The following is a 27,531-nucleotide window of genomic DNA, read 5'->3' as shown; positions in this document are numbered from 1 at the left end:
GGTTACGCATCATCGTTTGAGCACCCCCGAACACTGTTCCTGGCGTGTAAAACTGATTTCCAGGTGCATGACCAGCCATGCTCTGGAATACCGATCCACCTCCAAAATAGCCAGGGTGTACTGAAGGTGATGGGAAGACCTGTTGCATAGCCTGTAGGTTGCTTCCCTGCCCATTAGAACCAGCTATAGGTTGCTGAAAGGTGGCGGGCTGAACTGGTACAGCTTGAAAGACTGGCATCTCAGCCACCTGTTCTTGCACCTTAGGCACAGGTTGTGGAGACTGCATGTTCTCCGTCAAGTGTACAGGTGTTTCCATTGACTGTGCGGTATGAATCACCTGTGCTCGAGCCTTAACAGGCTTTTGAATATGATCCAGTGACCCAACTTGTTGAGACGGAACAGGAGGTTGCAGAAAGGCTAAAAACCTCGGGTTCTGCATTACTTGTGTGAACATAGCCACAGCAGTAGCCAACTGGGTCCTGAATATATCATCATCCGTTTGTGGTGGTCTTGAGGACTCACCCACTTCATGTGTCTGTTGACCCTGTGAAGAGGAAACCTCTTCAGTCACATCATCTGGTCTGTCAGCCATAATTGCAATTCCCTGTGTTTGGTCTATGATCCCCTATGTCTTCAAGGCCCACCTTACCAAGGCTCACTTCTATGGGAAAAAGTGATTTAATCCCGTCGATGGAACCATGAAACCGGCCTGTTCAATCCAAAAAGGGCGGTAGACTTTCAATCCAAAAAGGGCGGTAGACTTTAAACTTAAACCTTATTTGCTTTCACCCATTTAATTTGTCGTCCACTTTACCTGTACTTTCAAGACACAACAAAGGGGAGAGGGATACAGGCTGCTAGATTGCACGTGTATGAGTAGACCGACACCAGATTGGCCCTTAACTTAGGCGCCCCTTTCGGTATTTCTTTATTGTTCAAAAGAGGGAATAAACGCTGTGGATCCCTACAAGCTGCCCCGCACAAACTTGGCTGAATTTCAACTGTTCCGGCCCGATTTCGGCAGCATAACTGTACTAGGACCCTTCACAGTCAATATTCCCACGCATTGACTGACTTTCCCGACGCATACGGGCACTTTGCAAAAGCTGGCGAGAATCTGCAGCACGCTGAATTCTCTGTTTTCAGCCTCGAAAATGCGCCAGATCACCTGTACAGCAGTCCCCTCGCGTCCCCGAACCTCCTGGGGGTATTAGGGACCGTTTAGGGCCAAAACCCTAAACCTGCAAAAATACACAGCAGGCTGTAATTTATTGTTTCGTGCTCCGTTTCGCGTGCCGGTTGCATCCGTAGCAAGTCCTCGAGCTCCCGCACCTATAGGGCTACTTGCCCTTTGAATCGGACGAGATTTCTGGCGTGAAACCTCTCCGAATTCACCTATACCTGCAGGGGGATTAGCCGCTAGCTAATCCAGTACCTGTGCAAGAGGCTCTTGCCTCGGCAATCGCGCATGAACCCACACAACTGTACATTGGTCAATTGAAAAGCCCACTAGTGGGGCATAACATACTGCCATAGGGGAGAGAGAGGGCAGTGCGTAGCGTGCAGGGCATCACTCTTGGCACCGCACTGTACATAGGAGGGAAAGCAAGCACTCCATAGCTCTTAACCTATGACAAATTCTGCAAAACAGCCCCTCCTCCCTTCAAATTCAGCGCCAACTCTTGTTGCATGAGGAAAGTGCACCAGAAGGTGCCACTTGGCACATTTACAAGCATTTTCCCGTTTCGGGGTTGCCGCCTAAAAATCTCCCAACCGGTTGCCCAATTGACTCCACGGCAGATTAAGAAAATGTTCTCCTTGTCATTCCGGAGGTAATGACGCAAACACATTTTCAGGTCCAAAAATAGCAGTTCCCTAAATTTTAGGAGATGTTGCCATTGTATGTTTCTAGGTCATCTGACCCCCTTTGTACACTGCAGCCACACCCAAAACTGAAACGTAGCCTCTGTAGCAAAGGATTCCACTTTGGCTAGTCAATGACCCCACTTTGGCTAACCATAGTCTTTGTCCAACCTTAGTGCTCTCTTGCCCTCAGGCCTGGACTCCCTCTGGACAGTTCCACACTAGCTATGCAATGCAGGGCAGTTAGATTTCCCGAGGGGTGTTTCCAAAAAGTGAAAGTAAATAGATAATAAGAAAGAAATCAGCAAAAAGGATAGATAGTAGTCACACGTTGGTGACACATCCTGTCCATGATCCGATCAACAACAATGAATTGGCGCACCCATCCATTGTGTTTTATACGTCTGATTGGTTCCCTGCCAAATGCATGTGCATTGAACTCTGACCTACTAGTCCAAACACCGTTAACTTGAACTCCAACACAAGGGTCCAAATTAATTATAGGGAGCACTCCTTGCCCCTCTGTGCCACTCACAAGCCTCTCTCTGGCTGAAGCTAGTGGTGACACCTACACTTTGACTAGAAATCTGACGTCGAGGCCACTGTGGCCGCTGCCATGTTTGCCATGCCGATGTCCTTTGTCAAATATTTATTACTGTAATCTCTGTCCAGCTTGCCTTTATCCTTGTCTATCTGTGAGTTCCTGCTTTTGCCTTCGGTTTCAAACTCCCGAGCCAAACAAAGCGTCGAGTCACATTCATGACAACTGTGGTCGTACCTCATGGGTACCAAGGCAGCTAACTGAGTACTGGTATTGCCATCCTTGTCCAACTTGCCTTTGCCGTTGTCCTCTAGCAAACTCGTCCATTTGCTTTTGACTTCACAATCTCGAGCCAAACAATTTGTTGAGTTCCTTGAGAACCATGTTGATGCATAGGCCGCCAACTGGATGGTGGATCCGTTATCTGTATGGTCGTCGTCGTCGCGGGCGCTCGAGCAAGGGGGGCCCATGTTGAAGTTGCAAAATTTGGTAGTCTCATACCTTCTCGCACTCCTAGGGTGGCCAACAAATCCCAAGCCACAAAATCTCCAATCTCCTCGCCTCTTCCAAGCTGTTTTTCCACTCCATGGCTTATGCCAAACTGCTCCGTAGCCTTTGCTATCCCTCTCTTCAACTCCAAAGTTGCTCGACTTTTCCAAGCCGCTCCACACCCGTGGCTTCGCCCAAGCTGCTCCGCAAGTGTCTTCTCTATCAAGCTCCATAGGGTGCCCTCCATAGCTCACAACCCACAACATTTAAAAACATTGGGCTTAATGCTGGGAAAAAAGGGGGACCATTGTCGTAGCGTTTCGTGCGTTTTAAAAAGCCGGGAAGGAGAGCGACCCTCTGCTGCCGTCGCCAAGGGGAACTGCCCGTTGCCTGCCTGTTGCTAGGGAGCGTTTCAATACGCTCGCAGGGAGGTTAGGCTCTCACTGGGCCACCTTGAGGGGTCTTCTGTCGGTGTCAGGTGTAGCGGAAGTGTTTACGGATTTAAGTCGGGTCTAGGACCCCCCACCAACACAAGGGCTACTTTACTTCACTTGAAAGAGAAACTGAAACTGGAAACAATGAATGAGAGACGCAAAGAGGGAGAGAAAGAGAGGACACAGGGATGTCGGGTCCCAACCCTCAAGAGTCCCCTTGCTCTGTTGCCAGAGCAAGTACTTTCTTTATTCTTGCACAAATGCTCATACGATGATTGGATGCTGAGATGCTCATGCTAATGGGTATTGATGTTGTGGTACGTGACGATGACGACGATGACGATGACCATGGGCCTTCTTCGGCGATTTGAGATCTTATCTATTGTTCCTTGGGAGATCCATTCATTCAAGCCATCATTTGGCGGTTGCTCCCTCCAGAGGGGGTGGTGACTAGTGGTTTGCTATGGACACACCTATGCACTCATCAGAGGAGTTCACATGCTCATGGCCATGCTCATGGCATATGGGATTCCAACATTCCAGAGAGAATACCTCCATCTTGGGTGGATAGACACTTACCACTTGGGTAGATAGACACTTACCTCCTCTATCGGTGATTGCTGCAGCTTACGGTAGCTTCTATAGTTTAGAATGCTTAGTCTGGCTTTCCTTGTTTAGGAGGACGTTTACGGCGCAAATTGCTACATTTGGCCTTCTTGGAGTTTTTCACAGCTTAGCCACCTAGCCACCTTGGGTTGCAGGTTCATGCCTTGACAGGGTTCCGGTCATGCTCGTGACGGTTCTTGGGCTTTCCCATTTTCTCCATATTGGTTTGACTACAGACACCACAAATCCTATTGGGCAAGACATTTGCAGGCCTATTGGCACTTCTTTCACGACAAGGAGTTGTTTTCACACCCAGTTCATGACTTTTACGCAATACCTTCACACTGCATCGACGGAGTACAACAGTTTGTGTCACAAAGTGATGACGTGGCTGCCCCCTATACACACACCTTCTGCAGGAAATAGTGAAATGCTGACGTGGCAAGTCCATACTGTCTGTTGACATGGCAGCCCGTGAATCGTGGCGTGAATTGCGGAGATGGCGTGGCAACGCTGGCAGCTTTTGGGCGATGCTTTTGCTACGCAAATTGTGGCTGCTTTATTTCCTACGCAAGGAATTAGAGAGAGAGAGCAAGCTTTTATTGAAAAAGCTTTTTTCTTTATTTGCTAAGGCTCTAGAGAGGGAAAGTTTGAACTGCTTTATTTTATCAGAGTTTTTGATTTTCAGCTTTTGGGCTCTGCTTTTAGCAACCCTTGTAATCTTTAAATATGTGAGCAGGCCTCTCACAACTCAGAGCATCTAGACGTAGAGTCTGAGTGCAAGCGCCTGCCCGCACTCTTGTACTTTCAACTGAAATTAATACATTGAAAGGGGCGCCAGTCTTTGGTGCCAATATCTCTAGGCACGGAACTCCGCCGGGCCATTGTCGAATAAATTGTGAACTGTGAACTGTTTTGAAGTGGTTATTTGGTGCTGTCGCGGTAGATTCTCGACTTGGAGTGTCCAAGTCTGTTACAGTGGTATCAGAGCACAACCGATTTCTCTTCTACGGGAAATCCGATCCCAAATTTTTTTCCGCGGCACCTATGGCTTCAGGCAAGGATTAGTCGACCCCCTCTGCATTTGGAGATGCGGAAAGGGATCACAATGAAGATTCTGGCAAGGAGTATGGCCCACCTCGGCCTACTCAGGCGGAGCGTCGAGAGATGGAGCGTCAACGATTGATCGGCAACGCAACAAAGATGATGCTCAATTTTGAGAAGGACCCAAAATTTGCAAAATATATGAGCGAGACTTCTTTCGAGGAGGTGCACACGTAGTGGCAGAAAACCACTCCGAAAGCCCGCTCTCAAGAAACCTCGTACTCCTAAGAAGTATACAGAGAAAGAGTTAGAAGAGGTGGTTGATGCACGAATTGCTCAACTTTTTGACGCGTAGAACAAAGTTAAAAAGCACGACAAAAAGCAGAAGAAAGGCATTGACTTGGGTTATTTGGGTCGTCAGTCGACTTTTAAAAAGGCAAAGAAACAGAAGAAGCGTGTTTGATTTGAAGGAATACACAGTTCTTCTTCTTCTTTTTCTTCTTTTGACAGTTCTTCTAGCTCATCTGACTTGAGCCAAGAAGACCGAAAAGGCAAAAAGCGAAGCAAAAAGCACCGCTTCGGAAAGGGCAAGAAAAAGGCAAAGAAGTCTAAATCTGGCCCCGTGAGTGACAATTCTACAGAGGACTCGTCTACAGACAGTTCTCCGATGACAACAACTTTTATGCAAAGAAGAAGAATTTTTATAAAGCCAACGAGTATGACTTTTTGGAAGACAAAAGCAAGAAAATCCGAGAGTTTAAGGAAGGTGGACAATCAATTAAATTTGACACGTTTTCTGGTTATAGACATGCTTCGAAGGCTTTGTCTTTTGTACAGCAGTTTGATATCGCTTTCGTGGGAGGGCGTTACTCAGAGTACTCTAAGATTCGGAGAGCTGCCCCTTACTTTAAGGGGAATGCTTAAACTTGGTGGTCCACTCTTCTTTTAAACAAGACTGCGCCAGTTAAATGGTTGAAATTCAAGAGGCTTTTTATTTCTTCTTGGTTGACATGAGAGTATAAACGTGATATACGAACTGCTTGGAACCATCTTCGGATGATCAAGAAAGATACAGTGGATGCTTATTGCGAGAGATTGTGGAGCTCTTTTCTACCCGCCTCTTCATTTAAGAAGATCTCGTTCAAGGAAAACATTGAGCGGTTTACCTTGGGTCTACCTAAAGAGATCCGAGATCATTGCTTGGAACAAAAGTCAGCTTCTATTCAGGAGTTAATCAGTCATGCGAAACGGGGTTTTGCCACTCTGGCAGTTTGACCTACCCCACCGATGAGATCATGACACAAAGAGCCGAACAGACTTCGACAAATGAAAGTAGAAAGAGAAAGAGCAACCCAGAAAAGAAGGATGCACGACCCAAGCTTACTCCTCAGGAGCGGGCTCGCTTCGTCAGGGAAGGGAAGTGCTTTGGATGCGGGGAAGTGCCCTAAAAAGGCACAAAAAGAACAGAATGACAAGGACGACGAAAGGCTTGAGAGTTTGAGAGCAGCTGAGGAACGTGGAAGAAAAGGCAAGATGAAAACAGGATTGGTTCCAGATTGCGTGGATACCGAACCCAGCACGTTGGACGAGAGTACAAAACTTTGCCGAGCTTGGTGCAAAGTGAAAGACCAAGAAGCCATGATCTTCTTTGATGGAGGAGCCAAGGCAAACTTCATTTCGTCGGAATTGGCGGTGCGGCTCGAGATCACTCCCGATCGGATGGGACCACATGTGGAGGCAGTTCTAGCGGCACCCGGCAGGGACGTAGCCATTACACCTGTCATTGGCAAACTTCGGTTGCATTGTTAGGGGTATTTGGGGCATGAGGACTTTTACATAATGCCTTTGGAAGGTTGTGATGTTCTCTTGGGAATTCCCTGGTACCACAAGAACAACGCCGTGGTCGACTATCGGGCGAGGAAAGCCACATTGACCACAGAGAAGGGCAGAACCATTGTATTTGACATTAAACTTAAGGGCGAGTTGTCCCTATTGTATCGGCTTCCGCCATTTCAAAATTAATGAAATCCAGTCTGTTTGTTTACTCGATCTTTATGAAAGAGTTGAGTGATGAGGATAGGACAAATATGTTTGAACTTGATAAAGAACACCAAGATTTTCTCCACTCTCATGCCGATTGCTTCTTAGAGGGCCTGCTAGGCAAGTTACCACCTGCTCGTCCTGAAGATCATACTATTTTTTTTTTCGAGAAAAGGATCCTTCTTTAGTTACTGAAATTGCCCATAGGGCTACAACCACCTCTTCAAGAGAGGGCTACAACAACCATGGTGGGAGACTCTCCCATTGTACATATGCTGGGAGACCAGCATATGTACAATGGGGCTAAATCAAGAAATGGGAGGAGGGAAAAGCCACACAGGTGGTCGGTAATGCCATCGGAGTACACCCTGGACCATGGTGTAGAAAGGCCCAGGACGCCAGAGTCGAAGGAAAGCCTCTCTGCGCTCCCGCATGCGGTCGGAGCTGCCCTGTAGTTCCTCGAGCTGTCCTCTGAGAGTGTGGATCAGCTCTAGCCAAAGATCACGAATAGTCTCTGCTGGTGGCACGGGGCGAGCCTCAAAGATGCGGAAGCAACGGGCCCGCCAGATGAACCAGAGTGTCAGGCCACTGATGAGCTCCCAACACTCCTCTCTCTCACTGCACCACTCCTGTGGAGTAAGCTCTGTAGCAGGCTAGAGTGTAGGTCGCCCCTCCTGCATCACTATCATCCTGTTGGTGGAAGATAGCTCAAACTGAAGTGCCGGGCCTGAGAGGGTGGACCAAGCCGTTCTCTCCCCAAGTGTACTGTCGAGCCGTGGAGAGAGCATGCATCAGTCCCGGGATATTTGGGTCGTCAATCGACTTTTGACAAGGCAAAGAAACAGAAGAAGCGTGTTTGATTTGAAGGAGTACCCAGTTCTTCTTCTTCTTCTTCTTCTTCTTCTTCCAACAGTTCTTCTAGCTCTTCAGACTCGAGCGAAGAAGACAGGAAAAGCAAAAAAAGCGAAGTAAGAAACAACGCTTCGGAAAGGGCAAGAAAAAGGCAAGGAAGTCTAAGTCTCGCCCAGTGAGTGACACTTCTACAGAGGGCTCGTCTACGGACAGTTCAGATTCCGATGACGGAAACTTTTATGCGAACAAGAAGAATTTTTACAAAGCTAACCAGTATGACTTTCTCAAAGATAAAAAGCAAGAAAGTCCGAGAGTTTAAGGAAGGTGGCCACTCGATCAAGTTTGATACTTTTCTGGATACTCAGATGCTTCGAAGGCTTTGTCTTTTATACAGCAGTTTGACATTGCTTTCGCGGGAGGATGCTATTCAGAGCACTCCAAGATTCGGAGAGCTGCCTCTTATTTTAAGGGGAATGCTCGCACTTGGTGGTCCACGCTTCTATTAAGCAAGACTGTGCCAGTTACATGGCTGAAATTCAAGAGGCTTTTTATTTCTTCTTGGTTGACTCAAGAGTTTGAGCGAGATATACGAGCTGCTTGGAACCATCTCCGGATGACCAAGAGCGATACAGTGAATTGTTACTGTGAAAGATTTTGGAGCTCTTTTCTACCCGCCTCTTCATTCAAGAAGATCTCGTTCTGAGAACAGATTGAGCGGTTTACCTCGGGTCTACCTACAGAGATCCGAGACCACTGCTTGGAACAGAAGTCAGCTTCTATTCAGGAGTTGATGAGTCATGCGAAGCGGGGCTTTGCCATTCACTCTGGCAGTCTGACCTACCCCATAGATGAGGCCATGACACAACGAGCCGAACAGACTTCTGGGAATGAAAGTAGAAAGAAAAAGAGCAAACCAGAGAAAAAGGATGCACGACCCAAGCTTACTCTTGAGGAGAGAGCTTGCTTCATCAGAGAGGGGAAGTGCTTTGGATGCGGGGAACAGGGACATATCTCCGCGAAGTGCCCTAATAAGGCACAGAAAGAACATAATGATAAAGACGACGACAGACCTGAGAGTTCGAGAGCAGTTGAGGAACGTGGCAGAAAAGGCAGATAGAAAAGCAGGACTGGTACCACATGGCGTGGGACTTGCACCGAATCAAATGAATGAAAGTACAAACTTTGCCGCTTTTTGGGGCAAAGTGAAGGATCAGGAAGCTCTTTTGAAGGAGCCAAGGCAAACTTCTTTTCACTTGGAATTGGCGGCTCGATTTGGAATTACGCCCGACAGACTCACGCCACAGGCGGAGGTAGTTCGACTGGCACACGGATGGGATGTTGCCATTACACCAAGCATTGACAAACTTCGTTTGCAATGACAGGGGTGTTCAGGGCACGCGAGTGACGTTCTACTCAGGATCCCTTGGTACCACAAGAACTACGCCATGGTTGACTACCGGGCCGAGAAAGCGACTTTGATAAATGAAGGGCTTAGAGATTGTACTTGATGAACTTCAGTTTCTTACTCATTCTTTTGGAAGAGAACTGAACTCTCGATAAAGGTTGAATATGTTTTGACCTGATCAAAAGAACGCCAAGATTTTTCTCCACACTCATGCCGATTGCTTTTCAGAGGGCCTGAAGATCAAACCATTGATCTGATACCTGGAAGCACGCCACCGAATCGGCCACCTTACCGTGTGAGCCGAGTACAAAATGAAAAGATTATGAACCAAGTGAAAGACCTCTTAGAAAAGGGTCTTGTCCAGCCTAGTACTTCACCGTATTGCTCCCCACTGTTGTTGGATTTAAAGAAAGACGGATCTTGGAGAATGTGCATTGATTATAGAGCTCTCAAAAAAATCACCATCAAGAACAGATTTCCGATTCCTAGGATCGATGATATACTCGACAGGTTATAGGGATCCTCGTGCTTTAGCAGGATTGACTTGAAGAGTGGATATCATCAGATAGCGCCAAGAGATGTCTACAAGACAGCTTTTCGGACGACTTTTGGGTTGTTTGAGTTTTTGGTGATGCCTTTGGGCTTAACCAATGCTCCTGCGACATTTAACCGGATGATGGACAAGATTTTTTGAGAGTACAGGCTATTTGTTGGCACTTTCTTTGACGACATCATTGTTTTCTCCAAGAATGAGGCAGAACACAGAGATCATCTGCTTCAAGTCTTTCAGGCATTACGAGATCACAGTCCGAAGGCGGTTCTTGGTTAACTTCAAGAACTTTCCTGCATTTGATGCGAAGTGGATGGAGGAGGAGGACTTAGCAGATACTCCTCGGATTGTGAAACTTTACCTCGATGTTTTGGTTTAGCATAGTCTACTCCAAACGGAACCCAGAAACTCAACTTGGCCGAAGATCTGGTACAGTGGGATGCACAAGAGGGGAGTTACTCTGCTCCTTTGTCAACAGATGCTTTGATTTTGATACTAAAGTCACTGATGTCTCTTTGAGCTTCAGGGATACTGAGAGTTGACAGTATTCTGCTGGATGACTTTATGAAATGGAATTCCTGATTATGATATTGATTTGTTCTTGACTTCTTGTGAGTGCAGGAACTGATAGACGAAATGACTACAACATTTTGGTCTGATTGATCTCGAATAGACATGGTTGCAATAGGGGTTAGTCAATCGGACATCGATGAGGTCCCGATTGGACCTAGATGTGATTGCTAGCTACATTGCCGATAAATCATGGTCTAAGATCCGAATGAATGTTGAATGTTATGTGATGTCCTGTGATGTCTGGTGATGTCCTGTGATGTGACTGTCGATTTTGTACATGTGCTAGATGTGTGTTCCTAGTACGTAGGTACTAACAATCAGTGTTTGCTAAGACGGTTTATGGCTTTTGTCGGTTTTGCAGGCGTAATTGCGGTCGATTACAATGCTTTCAAGAGGGGGGTATGTCACAAAGTGATGACGTGGTGGACAACAACCCTAATTTCCGGAAATCCTAAAATTCTTGCAAACCCTAATTTTTGCCAAAAACCCTAATTTCCGGAAATCGTGGAGGCTATTATTATTTTTATTTTTTTTTTTGGAAAATGATGAGCGACGCAAATTTCGCTTTTTCTCTACTTAATGAGAAAGAGAGAGAGAATGCTTTTGCTTTCATGTTTTGACTCTCTGTGAGAGAGAGAGAGCAATTGCTTTTGATTTGAAGCTTTTGGGGCTCTGCTTTTGGGCATCCCTTGTAACCTTTAAATTAGTGGTGAGGGCCTCACTTCTCAGAGCATCTGGACGCAGAGTCTGAGAGTGAATCCCGACCCACTCTCTTGTACTTTGAATTGATTAATACAAAAAGAAATACCGAAAGGGGCGCCAGTCTTTGGGGCCAATATCTCTAGGCACGGAACTCCGCCGGGCCAGTGCAAATCTATTGTGATCTGTGAATTGTTTTGAAGTGGTTATTTGGTGCTGTCGCGGTTGATTCTTGACTTGGAGTGTCCAAGTCTGTTACAGAGTCCCACAACCTCTCCCAAAATGCTGCCAAGAACTCAGCTGTGAGACCCTCCTCCCGCCAATGAGGTACTGCAGCGGGGCGGGCCTCTCTTTGTGCTGCTAGTATATGATGTACCAGTCGAACAGTGTGCTGAAAGAACGGGACTCCTTGGTGGTCTACAGAAGAGAAGGGATCCCTCCATAGCCACTCACCAGGATCCCTACAGCCTCCAGTGTCCAGTCTCAAGAGCTGCTGTGTCAGGGTCTATGACACAAGTCCTCCCACAGATGCCCACTACTCGGATCCTCTGAAAACAGCACTCTGCTACCTGCGGGGCCTCTACTGCAACTCGCTGAAGGTGTCCTCCATCCTGAAGCTCGAAGAAAAGGGCTGGGATAGTCTCTGAGCAAGCCTTGACTGAGATGAGAACCTCCAGTCGTGTGAAGGCTCCCATCCATCGGGGTGCTATTGGCTCGAGAGGCATGAGCCACTCAGCTGGAACTGACTCTGAGATGTCCTAGCACATGCTCTGCACCCCTCTCATGCCATGTAGCTGGAGACGCTGCACCTCCTCTGACAAACCTGTGAACTCTAGCCAGTCACCTAAAGAGCGCGCTGGACTTGCTGCCATGGGACCCCAAGAAACATGAGGCCGACTACCAACCAAGTGGCCTCTCTGAGTGCTAACCATGGGGTTCCAGACGAAGGACTGCCGTAGTCGCTCCTCCGTGCATGTAGGCTGTCTCTGCTCCAGGCCACGCCGCAAGTGCTCCCAAGATCGAAGCAAACTCACTGCGAAGCGGTCCTCCGGTCTCCTGCTCAAACCAACTCTGCGCATCTCTGTAAAGATCCATCTGGTCGAAGGTTGCCAAGGGCCTCTTGCCTGAGGCACCCTAGCACGAAGCTGCTGTAGCAAGAACTCCTTCCAGGGCTCCTCACCTGGAAGAAGTCCTCTGACGATGTCCTTCCCAAGAAGGGCTCTGCTCTGCTGTGCTGGATCAATGATCCAAAGCCCTCCCTATGAACAAGGAAGAGTGATGACCTGCCAAGCCACCTTGGCTCGGGCTATCTGAGTGTCACGTCCTGACCAAAGGAAGTTCCTGATCAGCCTCTCTACTTGGTTGATACAAGAACTCGAGAAGATCCAGCAGGAAGTGATGTACTACATAGTCGCCAACAACACCTGGTTGGCAACTACTACTCTGCCAGCCAACGAAAGTCGTGCTGAGCTCCAGTGTAACAACTTTCTCCTAATAGACAGGAGAAGGGGAGCAATCTGCTGCTCGGGAGACAAGTCCAAACCAACCTGACAGCCCAAGTACCGAACTGCAGTCCTTGGGGGAATCCACCTAAAACCCTCTCCAGGCATCCAATCTGGCACATGAGCACTACCAACCGAGAAAGCCACTGTCTTTCTCCAGTTGATCAGTGCGCTTGATGCACAACAGAAGGTCTCCAGAGCCTGCTCACACCTGTGAAGGTTGGCCTCCTAGCCATCTAAGTACAAGGCTGCGTCGTCGGCAAACTCAGCGTCCAGCAGCTCATCTCCCCGAATAGGGAGTGCTAAGCCCCGTAGACCAACCTGCTGCGACACCAAAAACCTGCTCATCGCCTCCGCATAGAACAGGAAGAAGAAGGGGGCAAGAGGAAAGCCCTGTCTGACCGAGCGTGTAAGCATGAAGCGATTACCTCTACCTCCTGCCAAGAGTACCTGATTATGAGCCTGTCTGTACAAAGCTGACACCCCTCTGATCCAAGCATTTGAGAAGCCCATCCTGCGTAGAGTGCCCTCTAGAAAGTCCCAGTCAACTCTGTCGTAGGCCTTCTCAAAATCGAGAAGAAGAATCACAAGGTCCTCACCACGGAGCCGTGCTAGGGAAGAAGCCTCCCAAAAAGTAAAGATGTTGTCAAGGATACTGCGTTCCTTGACAAAACCTGTCTGAGTCCCATGTATAAGGCTCTCTAGAAGTGGCTGAATCCTCAAACTCAGAGCCTTGGCAAGAATTTTGTAGGGTGAGTTGAGGATGGTGATGGGGCGCCACTGTCGAATCTCATCCAAGGAGCCACCCTCCTTGGGAATGAGGTAGATCATGCCCTCACTCATGCTGTCAGACATCACTCCTGTGTGCAAAATGTACTGAAAAGCACTGCAGAGATCTGGGCCAAGCAGGTCCCAGTACTCCGAGAAAAAACTGGGGGTCAACCCATCCTCACCTAGACAGCTACCACGGGGGAGGGCCCTAAGAGCCGTGTGCAGCTCCTCAAGATGAAGTGGCAGCTCAAGCCTCTGACGCATCTCCTTAGTCACAAGACAAGGCATCTGTGCCCAAACCTGCTCCCTGCATGCATCTTGACGCTCTGACCGGGACTTTGCAGACAGTAGCTCACGGTAAAAGTCAGTAGCAACTGCACGCATATTCTCGGGCTGAGAAGCAACTGACCCGTCGGGCCTCCTCAATTGATTGACCGTGGCATGCGAGTGCCGAGGTCCCACTGCCTCAAAGAAAGCACCAGTCACTCTGTCGCCCACCTGGGTCCAGTGAGATGCCTGTCGGTGGAAAGCAAACTCATGTCGCCTCTCCTCTGTGCTAGCAAGCTCCTGTCGAGCCTGCTATAACTGCTCCTCCAATCAAGGATTGTCTGGATGCTGCTCCTGCATCCTCTGTAACGAAGCAATGCCCCGTCTAAGACGTTGCTCCGCCTCTCTCGCTGCAGCCCAGTGAGCCAGAGACTCCTGGAGAAAAAAACGGCTAATCTGAGCTAGGCCTGAGGCCACACTGTCAGCACGAGAGTCTTGCCTGTCCAAGCCCTCTGTCCAGAGAGCCTCTACCCTCTCTCTGAGTGCTGAGTCCAACAAGACCCTCTCTGGGATGCGAAGCATCGTGCTCCCACTCCTCTGCCTCTCTGCTACTGTGAGGATCACTAGTGCATGGTCCGAGAAGGAGGTCCCTGCCAGGATGTCCACTGTCCCTCCCAAGTCACTGAAGTGGTGACTAGTGTAGAAGCGATCTATCCGCGATAGATTCACTACTCCCACTCTACGGTCCGATTGAGAGAAGGCAAGGCTATCTGGGGGCCTCACAAAACCAGAGTGCTGCCAAGCATCCGAGAATCTCAAAGTCATACAAAACCTCTCCCAAGCTGCCAACTCAACTCCATGCACAGTAGCATGGCTACCACCAACCTTGTCAGAAGGGTCCTCCAGCATGTTGAAGTCCCCTCCTATGCACCAATGTTCTGCCTGTGGCAGAGACTCAACTATCCGTGACCAAAAGTCTGCACGAGCACTTGCCACATTGGGCGCATAGATGTTCAGGAAACCGACTAGGCCACCGTGAACCTGCATAGTAATCCACTGGGCCCTGCCTGGCACAATAATCCCTCTGTCCACAATGGCCTGCTGCAAAGAGTCCGCAATAGTCATACATACCCCACCCTGGATGCCTCCAAGTCCAAAAGCAGCTGACCAAAAAGTATCATATCGTCCACGCAAGAGCTGACCACAACGTCTAATGCGGCTCTCACTCAGATGGTGCTCCTGAAGCATAAGGAGATCAATCTCTCCCCCCACAAGGCAACGCTGAAGCTCTTAACGTAGTCGGCCCCACTGACATTGAAACTGGGGCCCACCTAGTCCCTGCACGTTCCACGAGACGATCCTCATGGGGAGCGAGAGAGACCAGATGCTGCTGCAGCAACTAGACGGGCTATCTTCGAGGCTGGCTTGGATGGGGAGTAATTCGCATCCGAGCATCCTCTAGATAGGCATGACTGCAACGAGTGCCTGGTCCAAGCCCAAGCAGAGCGAGCCGTACGTAAAGCAACCTCCTCTGTCCAGGAGTCCTCATGAATGTATACATAGCATGGCAAGCTCTGTGTATCGGCAAAGAAGTAAACCACAATGTGTCTACATCCTGCTGAGTCTGGAGGTGTCACCGCAAACTTGGCGAATGGCCACAAAGTCTGGAGCATGTCTGTAACTCCTAGTTCTCCCATGTGGTGAGAGAACTCTAGGACCTGTGTGTGTAACCATCCTAACACTAAGTCGAGAGTCCACTCTGTCTGGTCTCTGTCGCAAAGGGGGAAGGAGAAGCCAACTGCTGAGTCCAAGGCCTCTGTCCCCCTAGCGGCAAGGAACAGATAATGGAACCTGAACCAGGCTGCCTCATGGTCTGCTGAGGGGTCGTCGAGAAAACGAGTGAAGCCGTAGTCGAAGAAGTCCCATCGGTGCCGGATATCAATGCTTGTCAGACCACGAGGGATAGCTGCGAGGGCAGATGTCTGTACCTGCAGAGGGGGCCGCAAGAAAGACTGTCCCTCTCTCGCTAGGTGACTCGTGGCAAAGGCGCTGCCAAGAGATCGCCTAGATGCAGGAGAAGGCCCTGCCCCCTGGGTCGACTGTGGAACTAAAGCAGGAGGGGGGGAGAAGGAGCAGGGGGGAGCAGTGGAGAAGAGGGGCGGGGGGAAGAGGCGGCTGGAGCAGGAGGCGGGGGGGGAGGATGAGGAAAGGGAGGGACTCTGGGGGAGGAGAGGCTGTCGAGGGTGAAGCTGGGGTGGGGGCTGGAGCAGAGACCTCATTATGCTCAAGAGGACCAAAACGGTTTCCCGTGGGAACCCATTGCTGTTGAGTAGGCGCCTGAGGACCACTCTGCCTGTGTGCGTTGTGTCTCTGGCTGTTTCTGCTAGCCAGCCCTTGCAGGCTGGGACTGAGGCTGTGGTGTAGGTCGAGGCCTCCTCCGTGGACAGGCCTTCGCTAGATGGCCCATCTGTCGACAAATGAAGCACTGGTTCGGGAGGTCCGAATACTCCACACTCTGTCTAAACCAACCCCCACTCACTCGAGGCAGAAGAATCACCTTCGGGAGCGTGTGAGTGTCTCTAACCAAAACGCAAACTGAGGGAATGCCAGCTGCCTTGGTAGCTACTGAGGCTGTCGTGCGAGGTGTCTCCAGGACAGTCCCAATGGCTGAGCTGATCCTGGACAGAAGTGGTAAGTACTCCCTCCGCAAACCCAGAAAGTAGACAGAGATGGGGATGTCTGCCTCCTCTACTAGAACATCCGAAGCAGGGTCGAAACCATGTCTCCACTGTCGAAAGCGGGCACGTGCTGCTCGAATGGTCAGTGGACTCATGGCGATGACCTTGGACGCCATCTCGGAGGTCTCAAACTCGATCTGATAGTAACCTCGTCCGAGTATCTGTACGTCCAAGATCTTGCCCACCTCTGCGAGAAGGCAGGCCTGGAGAAGGTCACGCAGCTCTCCTCTGCTAGGTCGGGTGCTGAGAATCTTGCAGATGCCAGAAGTCGCCTGCAAGCGCTCTACCTCTGCGGCTAGGCTCACTTGCTCTGTCGGTGAAAGAGCAACTCGAATGGTGGGCTCAACGGGGTCGGGCGAGGGGGCTTCGGGCGAGTCTCTGTGGCGGAGCTCGAGCCTCCATCTGTGTCTACTGCTGTGTCGGAGAAGCGGATAGAGTGATTTCGCTGCAAACGACCTTGACGAGCACTGTCCAAAGAGTAGTATGTCAATGTCGGCTGAAGGAGACCTTCGAAAAGAAAGGCAAAAAACGAAGGAAGCGGGGAGGGGGGGCGGGCAATGTGGGTTGGCTGGGAAACGGGCGGCGGGCATGGTAGCGAAAGGGCAGTGAGTTGGAGGGGCTGCGGGCGTGGCAGTAGGTCGGGTGGGTGGACAGCGCAGGGGGCGGGCAGGGGGGTTGGCTGCGCAGGGAGGCGGGCAGGGCGGTTTGCACAGGGGGCGGGCAGGGAAGGCTGCGCGAGGAGGCGAGGGAAGGGGTGCAACGCAGGGGCAGGGAGGGAAGGCAGCGATGGCGAGGAAGGGGGGGGGGGGGGAGCGCGCGGGCAACAGCAGCCTGAAGATCTTACTATTAATTTGATACCTGGAAGCACACCACCGAACCGGCCACCTTATCGTGTGAGCCGAGCACAGAACGAAGAGATTATGAACCAAGTGAAAGACCTCTTGGAAAGGGTCTTGTCTAGCCTAGTACTTCACCGTATTGCTCTCCAGTGTTGTTGGTTTTGAAGAAAGACAAATCTTGGAGAATGTGCATCGATTATAGAGCTCTCAACAAAATCACCATCAAGAACAGATTTCCGATTCCTAAGATCGATGATATACTCGACAAATTACAGGGGTCCTCTTGTTTAGCAGGATTGATTTGAAGAGTGGATATCATTAGATCTGAATCGCGCCGGGAGACATCTACAAGAGAGCCTTTCGGACGACTTTTGGGTTATTTGAGTTTTTGGTGATGCCTTTTGGCCTAACCAATGCTCCTGCGACATTTAATCGGATGATGGACAAGATTTTTCTAGAGTACAAGCTATTTGTTGGCACTTGCTTTGACGATATCATTGTTTTCTCCAAGAATGAGGCAGAACATAGAGATCATCTGCTTCAGGTCTCTCAGGCATTACGAGATCACAAGTTAGTGATTGATGCGAAGAAAAGTGTATTTTCCTACGAGAGATGCACTATTTGGGAGACATTGTGTCAGCAGCAGGAGTGCAAATGGATCCGACCAAGATAGAGACTATCTGTGATTGGCCCGATTTGAAGAATGTCCATGAACATAGAAGCTTCTTGGGATTGTGTTTGTACTACAGGTGGTTCATTCAAAAGTTTGCAGAGGTTGCTTCCCCTTTGCATATCTTGACACAGAAAGGAGTCCCTTTCTCGTGGGGATCCACAGAGGTGACTGCCTTTCAGACTTTGAAAGAGAAATTGACTAGGGGACCAGTTTTGACCTTGCCGGACTTGCAGAAGTCATTTGAAGTATATTGCGATGCTTGTGGTCGTAGTCTGGGTGCGGTCTTAATGCAAGAAGGCCATGTCATTGCTTACGAGAGCCGATGGTTCTCAAGGTCGGAATTGACAGCACAGATTTATGAGAAAGAGCTTTTGGCAATTATCCATGCTCTTACTCAGTGGCACCAATTGTGCTGTTTTTCTTGCTAATTTCTATCTTTTTACTTATGAGTTTGATTTTATGGAGCGTCTTGTCCTTGCCAACACTTGCCCAATATTTTTGCACAAGTTATGCAATGTAAGACTTTGTAGATGATCTTTTTGTCCCTAACGTTCCTTCTTTTTAAGATTTTATGTACTTGAATTCGAGTTCTGTAGGCAGAGGAATTTATCCCAAGGAGTTTTGTGAACTTAACTGTACCACAAATAGTGATTGTTGTGCCTTTTTAGACCTTAAGATTTTTCAGACTCCCTTGGGATTAGAAGTAGATATCTATGATAAGCGCCTTGAACCAGAATATCCATGCTCTTACTCAGTGGCACCAATTGTGCTGTTTTTCTTGCTAATTTCTATCTTTTTACTTATGAGTTTGATTTTATGGAGCGTCTTGTCCTTGCCAACACTTGCCCAATATTTTTGCACAAGTTATGCAATGTAAGACTTTGTAGATGATCTTTTTGTCCCTAACGTTCCTTCTTTTTAAGATTTTATGTACTTGAATTCGAGTTCTGTAGGCAGAGGAATTTATCCCAAGGAGTTTTGTGAACTTAACTGTACCACAAATAGTGATTGTTGTGCCTTTTTAGACCTTAAGATTTTTCAGACTCCCTTGGGATTAGAAGTAGATATCTATGATAAGCGCCTTGAACCAAAATATGCCAATCTAAAAATCATCCGTATGCCTCACATTTCTTCGAACATTTCTCTTTTAGCTAAGTACGGTGTCATTTGCTCTCAACTATTTAGATTTTCTCGTCTTTGTTCTGGTAAATCTACTTTTGTTGTTCAATTTTGTCATCTTATTTCTTTACTAGTTGAAAAAGGATACTCATTCAAAAGAATCATGAAAAACGTTCGTTCATTTTTGCATCGTAGTAAGTTTATTTTTAATGTTTCTTCCTTTGGAATGTTCAAGATAATCAGTAGTAAATTCAATAGAAGTGGGGAGCTAAAAAGCCCACTTATTGTTTGACTTAATAACACCTTATGTTGTTGTTTTGATCTTTAGCGCTTCTAGTATTTTTACTATAGCTTGACAAATGCTAGCCTTTATCATGGCTGAGTATGCCCATCACCTCCGGAGGGTGATAGAAACTCAGCTCGTTGGTTTTGTAGAGTACGTTCAAAGCATGAATGACCTCTATATAAACCTGCACCTACTCTTGGGCACTGACGACGTGAGTAGGGATGTCATAGCTGTTGTCCAAGCTATGCATGATAAAGGTGATAATTTTATTCTTCCTGTTTGGACAAGCAACGAAGTTGAGATCACATATTGTCAAGTTTGGTTCTTTGCTCTTCGTAGGTTTGTAGTAGTATTCATTTTTAGATTTTGTATTTAGCTTACCTGAGGACTTAAGAATGTGTTCCGTTAGAAGCTGTTGTGGTGAAGTTTGATTTCTAGGATTAAGTTTTTAAGATGTCTTATCCTTTTTTTGCTTAAAGTTGAGTACTTGTTTTAAGCCAAGTAAGTTGCGTCAACTTATTTTACACATGCCTTTTCTAAAAACATTTTTAAACATTTTTAAGTTAATAATGTTTTGTTTTATCTAGTTTTGTTTCGTAGCAAACAAAGTGATTTAGTTTGTTTGTTTGTTTGTTTTTGTTTTTCTTTTCTTTTCTTGTGTCTCTTGCTTTTATAGTTTTATGAGTGCTTTATTCCCTCTTATAATTCGTGAGTTCAGACTATTCTGAACTTATGAAGGTATATCTTACTCAGTGGCGGCATTACCTACTCGGAGCGGATTTTACTGTCTTTATAGACCATCAGAGTTTACGCTACTTCTTGTCACAGAAGCAACTATCGGAAAAGCAGACGCGGTGGGTGAACATCTTGTCACAGTTTCACTTCCAGATTGTCCATGTTCAGGGACATAAGAATTTGGTGGCAGATGCTTTGTCTCGGACGTTGTTGATTCTGGCTATTTCCGCGATACATCATAGGAGCTTCGAGGATATGGTCGACCAGTATGCCACAGATCCTAATTTTGTAGACGTTTTCACACGGATACAGGATGGAGAGACAATAGCAGGATATTCCATTCGGGATGGCTACTTGATGAGGAAAACCATGTTGTGCGTTAAACAGCCGTTGAGGGAAAAGGTTATGACCGAATGCCTCTGTCCGCCTTTTACGGGTCATCGCGGCATTGCTACCACCATGAAAGGGGTAGAGAGATACTTCTTTTGGCAGAGACTCAAGAAGGATGTGGACGAGTTTGTGGGCAGTTGCTTGGTATGCCAGGTCAAGTTTGACAGGCATAAGGCACAGGGATTGTTACAGCCTTTGCCCATACCCACCCGCCCCTGGGAAAGTATTGCAATGGATTTCATTTTTGATCTCCCGAGAACACAGAGTGGTCACGATGGTATCTAGACAGGCTCATTTCATTCCAGTGAAGAAAACAGTCAAGCCAAATCACTTAGTGAGACTGTTTGTGGCCCAGATTTTCAGATTACATGGCATGCCTGAGACGATTGTCTCCGACAGGGACCCCAGATTTACGAGTCTTTTTTTGGAAGGCAATTTGGGAGAACATTGGCACGCGGTTGCAGTTCTCGTCATCTTTCCACCCGCAGACTGACGGGCAATCTGAGATTGCCAATTCAGTGGTTTTAGATTTATTGAAGTCTTACATCTCAGATCAGAAGACTCAATGGGAAAAGTATCTACCTTTGGTGGAATTTGCCTACAATAACACGATACACTCTTCGAGGGGGAAGGCGCCATTTGAGATTGTTGAAGGTGCTGCGAAGGTTCCACCCTACCTAAGCTCGAAAGATAAGATTTTTGAAGCGGATGAATACACGCGTGACTTAGATACGGCTTTTGCCAAAGTCCGTGAGGCTTTGCAGAAATCTCAAGAACGACAGAAAAAGGCAGGGGATCGATCGCCATCGTCGCGATTTGAAATTGAAGGAGGATGATAGGGTGCTCTTACGTTTTGAGAAAGCACGCCTGAGAAAGAAGAAGGGAAAGGAGAGGCCTTTTCCAAAGCTTAGTATGTGATACTACGGACCATTCCAGATCTCCAAAAAGATCAATGATATCTCCTTTCGATTGAAACTGCCTGACACTTGGAGGATTCACAATGCATTTCATGTGAGTCTTGAAACCTTTCAAAGGTAATGTGCCTGATGATGGGGAGCCCGATGAGCAACCCGAAGTGAAGGAAAATGAGGAGATCCTTGTTCGTGAACAGATTTTGGTACATAAGGACACAAAGAATAAGGGTGAAGTACGAAGGCGGTTCTTGGTTAAATTCAAGAACCCTATCTTGCATTGGATGCGAAGTGGATGGAGGAGGAGGACCTAGCAGATACTCCTCAGATTGTGAACCTTTACCTTGAAGCTTTTGGTTTAGCATAGTCTATTCCAAATGGAATCTAGAATTCAGCTTGGCCGGAGATCTGGTGCAGTGGGATGCACAAGAGGGAAGTTACTCTGCTCCTTTGTCAACAGATGCCTTGATTTTTAGAATACTAGAGTCACTGATGTCTCTTTGAGCTTCAGGGATACTGAGAGCTGACAGTATTCTGCTATATGACTTTATGAAATGGAATTTCGGAATATGAAACTGATTTGTTCTTGACTTGTTTTTAAGTGCAGGAACTGATAGACGAAATGACTGCAGCATTTTGGTCTAAATGATCTCGAATAGACATGGTTGCAATAGGGGTCGGGCATCTATGAGGTCCCGACTAGATCTAGATGCGATTGCTAACTGCATTGCCGATAAATCATGGTCTAAGATCTGAATGAATGTTGAATGTCATATGATGTCCTGTGATGGTGTGTGATGTGACTGTCGATCGGTACATCTGCTAGATGTGTGTTCCTAGTGTGTAGGTACTAAGAGTCAGTGTCTGTTTAGACAGTTTATGGCTTTTGTCTGTTTTGCAGGCGTAATCGAGGGCGTTTACAATGCTTTCAAGAGGGGGGTATGTCACAAAGTGATGACGTGGCTGCCCGCTATACACACACACACACACCCTCTGTAGGAAATAGTGAAATGCTGACGTGGCAAGTTCGTACTGTCTGTTGACATGGCAGCCCGTGAATCGTGGCGCGAATTGCGGAGATGACGTGGCAGCGCTGACAGCTTTTGGGCGATGCCTTTGCTACGCAAATTGTGGTTGCTTTATTTCCTATGCAAGGAATTAGAGAGAGAGAGCAAGCTTTTATCTAAAAAGCTTTTTGCGCAAATTGTGGCTGCTTTATTTCCTACGCAAGGAATTAGAGAGAGAGAGAAAGCTTTTATCTAAAAAGCTTTTTGCTTTATTTGCTAAGGCTTGAGAGAGGGAAAGTTTGAACTGCTTTATTTTATCAGAGCTTTTGATTTTCAGCTTTTGGGCTCTGCTTTTAGCAACCCTTGTAATCTTTAAATATATGAGCAGGCCTCTCACAACTCAGAGCATCTGGACGCAGAGTCCGAGTGTGAGCCCCTGCCCGCACTCTTGTACTTTGAATTCAAATTAATACACCGAAAGGGGTGCCAGTCCTTGGGGCCATTATCTCTAGGCACGGAAGTCCGCCGGGCCAGTGTCGAATAAATTGTGAACTATGAACTGTTTTGAAGTGGTTATTTGGTGTTGTCACGGTAGATTCTCAACTTGGAGTGTCCAAGTCTGTTACAATTTGCTACACTGCTCGTGATGACACTTTACCATGGAGATCTCTCGGAGGTTGAGACACCCCAAATTGTTGCTACACTCGCGGAGTTCGTCGGAGTATTGTCCTTCAATGGACATTGCAGCAGACATCTTCATCATTTGCCTCACATCTTCGGCTTCAGGTTTGTTCAGCATCAGGTGTTGAGAGGGTGTTAAGACTTACACCACTCTGCTCCTTCACAGGTCTAAGGCATAAATGTACGGCTAGTGTGCCTTTGGACTGGCCACCCTTTGCATATAGGCTGCATTGTCGTGGGTGCTTGCCTCCTTGTCCTTGCTTCTTTTGCCTCTACTGAGCGCCCAATGGGTTTCTTTTATAGTTCCTTTAGTCATTTGCCCTACCTACATTTCAACAAGGATAAATGAAAAGTCACTTATTAATAAATGACCTTTAAGAGGTGGTTCACGCGGTAAAATGCCTGCATGATGAAATGCTATCCTGTGCAAGAGAGGGTATTGACCGGCCTGGACATGCATGTCTTGCTAGAGGCTCACAAAGGTGCCAGACTGAGTCCTAAGCTAATGGATCATGCTAGTCTGTAGCAAAAGCATTTCTCCATAGCGCAAGTGAAGTGCGCATGTGACATCCCCCCTTGTTAAAGGTGAGGCACAATTGCCGAACTTCTATCTGTACTTGTAATGTTGACTGCTTCTGATGCTTGTGGATGCCTAACCAATGAAGATTCCTCCAAACGGATGGATACTGCGGATGTAGATTTGGTGTGATGTCAACACCTACCACACGAGTTACTAGGTAGCCTTACTATTGTCGTAGAATACCAGCCTTCGTGCCGACTCTCCCTTGCGAGCAAGTACGACCACTCGAATAGTCTTGTCGTGAAAACATTGCGGGTGAAGCTGAAAGGTAAGGGTGCTTGGAGGTAATTCCAAGGGTTTCTTGTCGATGGAAGTGGATGCACGCTACATGCGAATGCAGAAGAGGGTTAGGGGTCCAGTCTCACTCCTTCCATATCCGCATACGAGGCAAGTAGATCCTTGTACTCAAGATCTGGGTTGTCGTGTATCCGATGTCTATCTTCCTTCAAAGACATGGCAATGAAGATGGCATCTGTTAAGCCCATGGTCGGGACTCAAAGATTCTTTCAGGAAAAAAAATTGGGAGAGGTTCTTTGGATGGTTCTTTATTTCTCTTGGGGTTCTTCTTTACGTTCTTCCCTTGAGTTCGCGAAGCCGAAGCACACACAAAGCTCTGATACCAATGTGATGTGCATTGGAAGTGTCTACGGAATCAGCTCGGATCTAGTACTCCGCACAAACACAAGGGTTACTTTTTTCCTTCTATTAGTTACTGAAACTGCCCATAGGGCTACAACCACCTCTTCAAGAGAGGGCTACAACAACCATGGTGGGAGACTCTCCCAATGAATAAAAAACCAGCATATGTACAATGGGGCTAAATCAAGAAATGGGGGGAGGGAAAAGCCACACAGGTGGTCGGTAATGCCATCGGAGTACACCTTGGACCATGGTGTAGAAAGGCCCAGGACGCCAGAGTCGAAGGAAAGCCTCTTTGCGCTCCTGCATGAGGTCGGAGCTGCCCTGTAGTCCCTCGAGCTGTCCTCTGAGAGTGTGGATCAGCTCTAGCCAAAGATCACGAACAGTCTCTGCTGGTGGCACGGGGCGAGCGTCAAAGATGCGGAAGCAACGGGCCCGTCAGATGAACTAGAGTGTCAGGCCATTGATGAGCTCCCAACACTCCGCTCTCTCACTGCACCACTCCTGTGAAGTAAGCTCTGTGGCAGGTTGGAGTGTAGTTCTCCCCCCCCCCCCCCCCCTACATCACTATCATCTTGCTTGTGGAAGATAGCTCAAACTGAAGTGCCGGGCCCGTGAGGGTGGACCAAGCAGTTGCTCCCCAAGTGTACTGTCGAGCCGTGGAAAGAGCAGGCATCAGCCAAAGAACACGAAGCCACACCTGGTGTGCCAAAGGATAGTCCCAAAGACAGTGATGTTGATTCTCCACAAGATGGTCACAAGCTGCACATGTAGCCGAGAGACCACTATGCACTAGCCAACTCCCAACTGCTGTAGCTCTGCGTGCGACCAACCTCTGAAACAAGGTGACTGGCCTCGGGTATCTGGAGTCCCACAACCTCTCCCAAAAGGCTGCCAAGAACTCAACTGTGAGACCCTCCTCCTGCCAATGAGGTGCTGCAACTGGGCGAGCTTCTCTATGTGCTGCCAGTACGTGACGTCCCAGTCGAACAGTGTACTGAAAGAAAGGGACACTTGGGTGGTCTGCAGAAGAGAAAGGGTCCCTCCCAAGCCCACAGTCTTTAGTGTCCAATCTCAAGAGCTGTTGGGTCAAGATGGATGACACAAGTCCTCCCACAGATGCCCACCACTCGGATCCTCTGAAAACAGCACTTTGCCACCCGCGGGCCTCTACTGCAACTCGCTGTAAGCGTCCCTCACCCTGTAACTCGAAAAAAAGGGAGGGAACAGTCTCTGAGCAGGCCCGGATTGAGATGAGAACCTCGAGTCGTGTGAAGGCTCCCATCCACCTAGGAGCTACTGGCTCGAGAGGTGTGAGCCACTCAATTGGAACTGCCTCTAAGATGTCCTGGCACATGCTCTGCACCCCTCTCATGCCCTGTAGCTGGAAACCCTGCAACTCCTCTGACAAGCCTGAAAACTCTAACCAGTCACCTAAAGAGCGTGCTGGACCCGCTGCCATGGGACCCCAAGAAACATGAGGCCGACTACCAACCAAGTGGCCTCTCTGAGTGCTAACCATGGGATTCCAAACAAGGGGCTGTCGTAGGCGCTCCTCTGTGCAAGTAGGCTGTCGCTGCTCCAGGCCTGGCCACAAATGCTCCCAAGATCGAAGCAATCTCACAGCGAAGCGGTCCTCCAGCCTCCTGCTCAAACCAACTCTACGCATTTTTGTGAAGATCCATTTGGTCGAAGGTCGCCAGGGGCCTCCCGCCTGAGGCACCCTAGCACGAAGCAGCTGTAGCAAGAACTCCTTCCAGGGCTCCTCACCTGGAAGAAGTCCTCTGACTATGAACTTCCCAAGAAGGGCTCTGCTCTTTTGTGCTGGGTCAATGATCCCAAGCCCTCCCTGTGAACAAGGAAGAGTGATGACCTGCCAAGCCACTTTGGCTCGGGCTATCTGAGTGTCACATCTTGACCAAAGGAAGTTCCTGATCAGCCTCTCTACCTGGCTGATACAAGAACTCGAGAAGATCCAGCAAGAAGTGATGTACCACATAGTCACCAACAACACCTGGTTTGCCACTACTACTGTGCCAGCCAAAGAGAGTCGTGCTGAGCTCCAGTGTAACAACTTCCTCCTGATAGACATGAGGAGGGGAGCAATCTGCTGCTGGGGAGACAAGTCCAAACTAACCTGACAACCCAAGTACCGAACTGCAGTCCCTGGGGGGAATCCACCTAAAACCCTCTCCAGTCATCCAATCAGGCACATGAGCACTACCAATTGAGAAAGCCATTGTCTTTCTCCAGTTGGTCAGTGCGCCAGATGCACAATAGAAGGTCCCAAGAGCTTGCTCGCACCTGTGGAGGTTGGCCTCCTGGCCATCCAAGTACAAGGCTGAGTCGTCAGCAAACTCAGTGTCCAGTAGCTCATCTCCCCAAATAGGAAGTGCTAAGCCCCGCAAACCAACCTGCTGCGACACCAAAAACTTGCTCATCGCCTCAGCATAGAACAGAAACAGGAAGGGGGCCAGAGGGCGGCCCTGTCTGACCAAATGTGTGAGCATGAAACGATCGCCTCTATCTCCTGACAAAAGTACCTGACTGTGTGCTCGTCTGTTCAAAGCTGACACCCCTCTGATCCAAGTATCTGAAAAGCCCATCCTGCGTAGAGTGCCCTCCAGAAAGTCCCAGTCAACTCTGCCGTAGGCCTTCCCAAAATCGAGAAGAAGAATCACCAGATCCTCACCACGGAGCCTCGCTAGGGCAGAAGCTTCCAAAAAAGTAAAGATGTTGTCAAGGATACTACGCTCCTTGACAAAACCAGTATGAGTCCTATGTATAAGGCTCTCTAGAAGTGGCTGGATCCTCAAACTCAGAGCCTTGGCAAGAATTTTGTTGGCTGAGTTGAGGATGGTGATGGGGCGCCACTGTCGAATCTCATCCAAGGAGCCATCCTCCTTGGGAATGAGGTAGATCAGACCCTCACTCATGCTGTCAGGCATCTCTCCTGTGTGCAAGATGTACTGAAAAGCACTATAGAGATCTAGGCAAAGCAAGTCCCAGTACTCCAAGAAAAAACTGGGAGTCAAGCCATCCTCACCTGGACAGCTACCACGGGGGAGTGCACTAAGAGCCGTTTGCAACTCCTCAAGTTGATGTGGAAGCTGAAGTCTTTGACTCATCTCCTCAGTCACAAGGCAAGGCATCTGTGCCCACACCTGCTCCCTGCATGCATCCTGACGCTCTGACTGAGGCTCTGCAGATAGTAACTCACGGTAAAAGTCAGTAGCAACTGCACGCATGTCCTTTGGCTCAGAAGCAACTGACCCATCGGGCCTCCTCAACTGACTG

The 27,531-nt window shown here is 48.3% G+C and overlaps 1 protein-coding gene across 2 annotated transcripts in view; it reads left to right on the top strand.

Moving 5' to 3' along the window:
* LOC147421980 (uncharacterized) overlaps positions 1–27,531 on the top strand; it is a 56,177-nt gene that overhangs the window by 14,842 nt on the left and 13,804 nt on the right. The window lies entirely within an intron of this gene.

This window comes from Adiantum capillus-veneris, chromosome 27 (assembly GCF_014529385.1).
Source record: "Adiantum capillus-veneris isolate H3 chromosome 27, ASM1452938v2, whole genome shotgun sequence".
Taxonomy (NCBI): Eukaryota; Viridiplantae; Streptophyta; class Polypodiopsida; order Polypodiales; family Pteridaceae; genus Adiantum; species Adiantum capillus-veneris.
This window is presented reverse-complemented; position numbering and strand designations above follow the sequence as displayed.